This window comes from Carlito syrichta, unplaced genomic scaffold, assembly GCF_000164805.1.
Source record: "Carlito syrichta isolate Samal-C Ts95f unplaced genomic scaffold, Tarsius_syrichta-2.0.1 Scaffold307258, whole genome shotgun sequence".
In the NCBI taxonomy this organism is placed as follows: domain Eukaryota; kingdom Metazoa; phylum Chordata; class Mammalia; order Primates; family Tarsiidae; genus Carlito; species Carlito syrichta.
This window is the reverse complement of record NW_007251354.1, coordinates 277,368-285,866: the sequence shown is the minus strand read 5'-3', so window position 1 is coordinate 285,866 and position 8,499 is coordinate 277,368.

The following is an 8,499-nucleotide window of genomic DNA, read 5'->3' as shown; positions in this document are numbered from 1 at the left end:
GAACCTGTGGGCTCAGGCAGTCCACTCACCTCAGCCTCCCAAAGGCGTGGGATTACAGGCTGAGCCACCAGGCCCGGCTAGAAAGAAAGTTAAAGAGTTGGTTGGTGGGATAGTTCATCATGGGTGATTGTATTCCAAGAACCCATTCCCCCAGATTTGGTTTTGGTTGTATGAGAATCTTCAATCATTAATCTTGTTCAGAGAGTGGAATATTCCAGTTAAGAGAACAATATGATTAATATATTGAACCCCCCGATGGATTACCAATCTAAAAATCATTATTTTAAAATACACGCAAACCCCCAGAAATACTAGATATGACGTGACCTCTCTTTGATTTGGAAGAATTTGCAGAACCTCGGAGGGTGACAAAGGCATTATTTTTAGTCTCAGTTGTGATTACTCAGAAGTATAAATGTACCAGATTAGAAATGACTAGGAAGTGAGTTTCATGACCCCAAGGGGAGCTTCCTGCAGCTGCATGTATGAAGTTCTGGTCTCACGTTTGGCACATGCATCTTAAACTCTCAACATTATTATTATCTGGTTACCTCATTTTTCATATTGTCCAGCTGTTTCCAAAAGCTATTGACATTTTAGCTGGGACAGCATCTAAACAAACGTTTGACTGCTACTCTCTTCTCTTGTCTTTAATCTGTTTCTGGCTTACTGGCTGCGAGTTGCACCTGCCCAGGACCTCTCGTGCAGACTTGCAGCCATGCAGGCAGTGTTGCATTGAGGAAGGTCACTGCTTGACTTTTGTCTGTTCTCAAGATGACTTTCAAAATGTAGCCATGCTGCCTCTGTCCACAGGTTAAGAAGTCCAGCTTCAAAAGCACCTTGCCACTTCAGCAAGAACTTGTGAAAAGATTGTGGTTCATTTTACTGAAAAGACTTCAAGGATCTGTAGGATTTAGCAGTATTTTTATTTTTACCTATTTTTGCACTTCTGACTTCAGGTTAAAAACTAACTTGTATGTAGGCTGTCCAGGGGAATGTGACTTGACAATTTGCATATTCTGATGAACTTTCTGGGTAGTGGTCACAGTTGTTAAGATATTTCTTAGAAGAGATCCATTTATTAATGCATTGCAGACCAATTTAACTGACATGTTCCAGAAAAAATTTTCCTGGTTTAATAAGTAAGCTAAAAGTTTTATCTTTTATATTTAATGCTTAATCCTTGCCTCGTGTTGTTTAAAATTAGCCTGAGAATATTTTTTCTCACTTCTGTAGGCTCTTGAAAGACAAACATACAAACAATAAAACAATAAAATAATATTTAAAAACTTGAAAAAGAAAAAAGCCTTTTAAGCAGATTTGAAAACAGAGCATTTAAATCTTTCTCCATAAAATATGCCAATAAGACAGTACTTTAAGCCAGGCTCGGTGGCTCAGCCTGTAATCCTGCGCCTTGGGAGGCTGAGGTGAGTGAATTGCCTGAGCCTGCAGGTTCAAGACCCGCCTGGGCAACTTGGTGAGACCTCATCTCTACAATAAAAATAAAAAATCAACCAGGCGTGGTAGCACACGCCTATAGTTCCAACTACTTGGAAGGCTGAGGTGGAAGGATCGCTGGAGCCCAGCAGGTCAACGCTGTGGTGACCGGGAGTGGCCACTGCACTCCAGTCTGGGTGACAGAGTGAGACTCCAACTCAAAAAAAAAAAAGTATTTTAAGAGTGAGCCTGACTCTCACACAGTTGGTGAGAGCAAGATGTTGTGTCTCAGAGCTCAATATTTGTACAATAAATGGACTTGAGGTATACAATGCAAAGGCAAAATTTTAATACATTAGAAATTCAACATTCCTTAAAGAGTTAAAATTGCAAAGTATAATATTATTAGCAATAACCTGGAAACAACCCAAGTGCCCATCAACAGAACAGTGGACCAATAAACTGATTAGTAGTTTGGTACACTAGGAGTGTAGTGTGAGAAGAAATAAGGAGAAAATGAGATTGTATATTCACAAAATGGCATATTACAGTCAAAATGAATGAACAACAGCTACACACCCATGGGTACAGTGTTAAGAGCCAGCATGAAGGGGCTTCCACTGGCCAAATCAGGGACGATTTGAACATCAAAATGAGCAATAATTATGGATTGCAATCCATTGACTAAAATAGGACTAAGCCATGTTGGTAGAAGTAAGTGGAGAAAAAGGAAAGCTCTTTTCTATAGTAGAATGCCATCTCAGAAGTGTAGAGGGAATGATAGGAATACAGAACTACCATTTGGAAACCACTGAGATGGATGATTCAGGCAGGAGTCTTCACTGGATGCTAAGACTAGTAGGTGGAGGTTTGAGGAGAACAGAATTTTGGTGTAATTGTGAAATATTTCCGTGGAATGCTAATCAATTACAGCAGAGAAAACAGTGAATGAAGTAACCAACATGATCAGGTGATCAAGGTTAGCATCACCAGTGTTGGGAGGAGTCAGTATTGTGTGCCTCCTGGTGAGACACACCGAGAAAAACAAAACATCCTTTTGTATGGTATTCCTACTATCAGGGGAACCTAAGTTGTGGGCCAACACATGTACGGCCTGTACTCTTTAAAAGTATCAAGGACAGGAAAGACTGGGAACTGTTGACAGACTAAGAGTCTGGAGATACACAACAACCAAATGCAATATGTATCCCTGTATAGCATTCTGGACCAGAAAGGAAAAAGACGTTGTTGGGACAGTGAGCAAAATGTTAACTGGCTCTGAGAATTGCTTTCCCAGTTGTGCATTATATGCTTTTTCTATGGAATACACTGGGGTTGGGGCCAAGTCTTTGATAGTCAACTGGGCTCAAGCAATCCTCCCACCTCAGCCTCCCGATTAGCTGGGACTATAGGCAACTTTACCTTTGTAAAGACAAGGTTTCACTATGTTGCCTAGGCTGATCTTGAACTCCTAGGCTCAAACTGTCCTCCTGTCTTGACCTCCCAAACTTCTGGGACTACAGGCATGAGCCATGACACCCAGTTGGCAACTGTTCTTCTAGAAATCACTCATGATCTCATGAGGTTGGTTTAGGCAAATTAGGATAAATAACACGTCAGTCACTTCCTTAAACATAATTAATCCCCATTAGACTGTAGTGTGCTGGGAGCAAGAGCCATGTGTTACAATTCTGTGTGTGTGATGCTTCCAGATGTTTCTTCTCCCCTCAAGATTGCTTTGACTATTTGGGGTCTTTTGTGGTTCCATACAAATCTTGGGATTGTTTTTCTATTTCTGTGAAGAATATCATTGGTATTTTGATAGAGACTGCATTGAATATGAAGATCACTTTGGGAAGTATGGGCATTTTAACAATATTAATTCTTCCAATCCATGAACATGGGATACCTTTCCATTTATTTGTGATTTCTTTAATCAGTGTTTTGTACTTTTCATTGTAGAAATCTTTCACCTCCTTTGTTAAATTTATTCTTAAGTATTTGGTAGCAGTTCTGAATGGAATTACTTTCTTGATTTCTTTTTCAGATAGTTTGCTATTGGCATATAGAAATGCTAATTTTTGTATGCTGATTTTGTATCCTGCAACTTTATTGAATTTATTAGTTCTAACAGTTTTTTTTTTTTATGAAGTCTTTAGGGCTTTCTCTAAGATGTCATCTGCAAACAGAGACAATTTGACTTCTTTCTTTCTATTTTTATTTTTTGAGTTGGAGCCTCACTCTGTTGCTCAGACTGGAGTGCAGTGGCATACTCATGGCTACCATAGCTTTGACCTGCTTGGCTCAGGTGATCCTTCTACCTCAGACTTCCAAGTACTGGAACTACATGCACATGTCACCACACCTGGCTAATTCTTTGATTTATTGTGGAGACGAAGTCTTGCCAAATTGCCCAGGCTGGTCTTGAACCCCTGGGCTCACGCAATCCTCTTGCCTCTGCCTCCCAAAGTGCTGGGATTACAGGCATGAGCCACCATTCCTGGCCCTAATTTAGATATCTTTTATTTCTTTATCTTGTCTACTTGTTTGAGCTAGGACTTTCAGTACTATGTTGAATAGAAGTGGCGAAAGTGGGCATTCTTGTGCTGTTCTAGATTTTAAAGAAAACACATTCAACATTTCCCCATTCAGTATGATGTTAGCTGTGGGTTTGTCATACTTGGCTTGTATTTGCTGAGGTACATTCCTTCTATACCTAACTTGCTGAATTTTTTCATGAAAGAATGTTGAACTTTATCAACTACTTTTTCTGTGTCTAACTAAAATGATCATATGATTTTTATTCTTCATTCCATTAATGTGGTGTATCACAAAAAATGTGGATATCCACATGCAGAAGGAAACTAGACTCCTGTCTCTTACCACTTACCTAAATCATCTCAAAATGGGTTAAAGACTTAAATATAAGAATGGAAACTGTGAAACTACTAGAAGAAAATATATGGGAAATTCTTTATGACATTTATCTGGGCAAGAATTTTTTGGATAAGATCACAAAAACAAAAATTGAAAAATGGGACTCCATAAAATTAAAAAGCTTTTGCACAGCAAGCAATAGAGTGAAGAGACAATGTACAGAATGGGAGAAAATACTTGCAAACCATGCATCTGACAAGGGCTTAATATCCAGAATATATAAGGAACTCAATTCAATGGGAAAATAATCCAATTAAAATGAACAAAAGATATAGAAAGAAATAAAGCATACAAGTACCCAACAGACATATGAAAAATGCTCAACATCAGAGAAATGCAAATCAAAACCACAATAGCTTGTTACTATAGTGAATACTGTAGGCAATTGTAACACAGTGGTATTTGTGTATCTGAACATATCTAAACATAGAAAAGTACAGTAAAAATATGGTATATTCACTTACTGTGAATGGAGCTTGCAGAACTGGAAGTTGTTCCGGGTGAGTCATTGAGTGGTGAACGAATGTGAAGGCCTAGGACATTACTATGTACTACCTTAGACTTTGTCAAAACTTTGTACTCATATTACACTGATTTTATCAAAAAAATTTTTTTCAATGATATAAATTAGGCCAGGTGCAGCAGCTTACGCCTATAATCCCAGTACTTTGGGAGCCCAGGAGTTCAAGACCAGCATGGCAACATGGTAAGTCCTCATCTCTACAATAAGTCAAAAAGTTAGCTGGGCATGGTGGCGTGTACCTGTAGTCCCAGCTACTTGGAAGGCTGAGGCCGAAGGATCGCCTGAGCCCAGTATACACACATGCACATATGTACACATATGTATGCACAGATATATAAAATTGTATATACATATATATACACACATAAGGTGTAATACATAATCATACATAAATATATGTATATATGCCTATATATATAGAAACCTTAGCTTACTTAACATTTTTACTTTCTAAACTTTTTTTTTTTAGTTGGAGTCTCACCGAGCCACCGAGCCTGACCTCTAAACTTTTTTTTTTGACTTTTTGATTTTTATGTAATAACACTTAGCTTAAAACACACATTGTATAGCTGTACTAAAATATTTTCTTTCTATATTCTTATTCCATAAGCTTCTTTATTTAAAAAAAATTTTTTTTAAGTTAAAACAGCCTCAGGCAGGTCCTTCAGGAAGTATTCCAGAATAAGTCATTATTAATATAGGTGATGACAGCTCCATTAGCTTGAAAAATTTCTTTTTAAAAACTAGGAAACAGACACACATTAGTCTAGGTCTACATGGTGTCAGGATCAATATCACTGTCTTCCACCTCCACATCTTGTCACTGGAAGGTCTTCAGGGGCAATAACACTCATGGAGCTGCCTGAAGCTGGTTTACAGTTAACTTTTTTTTTTTTAACTAGTAGACGTGCACTCTAAAATAATTATAAAAAGTATAGTTGGCCGGGCTCGGTGGCTCAACCTGTGATCCCAGCACTTTGGGAGGCCGAAGCGAGTGGATTGCCTAAGCCCACGGGTTCAGGACCCACCCAGACAACTTGGTGAGACTTCATCTTTACAATAAAAATTTAAAAATTAGCCGGGCATGGTAGCGCGCGCCTGTAGTTCTGGCTACTAGGAAGGCTGAGGTGGAAGGATCCCCAGAGCACAGCAGGTCAAGGCTGCAGTGGCCAGGAGCGGCCACTGCACTCCAGTCTGGGCAACAGAGTGAGACTCCAACTCAAAAAAAAAAAAAGTATAGTTAATACTAGGTGAGAGGAATTCTTCAGCTCCGTTATAATCTTGTGGAAGCAGTCATATATGCAGTCTATCATATGTGGTGCACTGTTGGTGAGAATGTAAATTAGTACAACCACTTTGGAAGAGTATAGAGGCTCCTCAAAAATTTTAAATAGAACTACTACCATAAAAAGTTAGCAGGATGTGGTGGCATGTACCTAAAGTCCTAGCTACTCGGGAGGCTGAGGCAGCAGGATCACTTGAGACAAGGCGTTCAAAGCTGCAGTAGCTATGATCACACCACTGCATTCCATCCTGGGTGACACAGCAAGATTTAACAGTAAAAATTAAAACTACCATATGATCCAGCCATCCCTCTATTGGGCATATGTCCAAAGGAAATGAAATCAGTATGTTGAAGAAATATCCATCTGCACACTCATGTTTATTGCAGCACTAGTCACACTAGCCAAAATAGGGAATCAAGCTAAGTGTTCATTAGTGGATGAATGGATAAGGAAAATGTGTTCTATATACACAATGGAATACATTCAGCCCTAAGAATGAAATCCTGTCATTTGCAGCAACTTAGATAAGCCTGGAGAACATTGTGTTAAATGAAATAAGCCAGACACAGGAAGACAAATACTGCATTTTACTAATCTGTGGAATCTTAAACTTGATCTCATAGACGTACAAAGTAGAATAGTGGTTATTAGGGGCTAGAAAGGGGGCAGTGAGGAGAGGTGGTTCAATGGGTACAAAATTACAGTTAGATGGGAAGAATTTTTTTCAAACAAAGTTTATCACAGAAAGAAGAGAGAAAAGAAAGAGCGACGTGCCAGAGCTGGCATGGATGAAAGAATCCACCAGGAAGAATAATTTCTAGTGTCCCATTGTACTGAAGGGAGACTATAGTTAACAAATATATATTGTTATATTTACTATAACAATTTATTATCTAAAATATGTATTTTTAAATAGCTAGAAAAAAGGATTTTTGAACGTTCTCACCACAAAAATGATAACATCACATCATCCCCCATAAATATGTACAATTATGTGTCATTTAAAAAATTTTTTAGGCCCAGCGCATGGCTCACACCTGCAATCCCAGCACTTTGGGAGGCGGAGGCGAGAGGATTACCTGAGTCCACGGGTTTGAGAGCAGCCTGGGCAATTTGGTGAGACCTTGTCTCTACAATAAATCAAAAAATTAGCTGGTGTGGTGGTACATGCCTGTAGCTCCAGCTACTTGAAAGGCTGAGGTAGAAGGATCACCTGAGCCTAGCAGGTTGAGGTTGCGGTGGCCGTGAATGTGCCACTGCACTCCAGTCTGGGTGACAGAGTGAGACTCCTACTCAAAATAATTTTGATGTTTTGCACATCAAAAGTCACCACTAAGGATATATAAAATCCAGCCCACAGAATGGGAAAATATATTTTGCAATCAAGTATCTGATAAGGGCCTACTATCTAGAACCTATTTTTAACTCTTATTATTCAACAAAAATACGTAAACCACCCAAAATGGGCAAATTATTTGAATACATATTATTTCCAAATAAAATGTGAATAATCAATAAGCACAGAAAATCTGCTCTTTAGTCAGGGAAATTAAATCCAAACCACAATGAGATGCCACTTCACGTCCACTAGGATGATTATAATAAAAAACACAGGCAATAGTAGTGTTGGCAAGGTAGATGAAAAACTGAAATCTTTATCTATTGCTGATGGGATTGTAAAATGCTGCAGCCACTTGGTAAACAGTTTGGCAGACCCTCAAAAAGTGAAACACAGACATACCATACGATCCAGCAAATCCACTCTTAGGTCTGTAGCCAAGAGAACTGAAAACATTTGTCTACACAAAAACTTTTAGGTGATGGTTCACAGCCAAAGGTAAAACAACTTAAGCTGTCCATCAACTGGTGAATATATTTTTATCTTTTATTTTGTTTTGATTTGGAGTCTTACTCTGTTGCCCAGGCTGGAGGGCAGTGGCACACTCACGGCCACCCCGGCCTCGACCTGCTGGGCTCTGGCAACCCTTCCGCCTCAGCCTTCCAAGTAGCCAGAACTACAGGTGCGCACTACCACGCCCAGCTAATGTTGATGAATATATTTTTAAAGTGTGACATAACCATACAGTGGATTATCCAGCCATAAAAAGGAATGAATTACTGACTCATGCTACAACACAGACGAACAGGATTAAAAACAGGATGCTAACTGAAAGAAGTCAGACACAAAGGACCACATATTGTATGATTCCATTCACATGAAAAGCAAAGAATAAGCTGGGCTCGGTGGCTCAGCCCGTAATCCCGCGCCTTGGGAGGCTGAGGTGAGTGGATTGCATGAGCCTGCGGGTTCAAGAC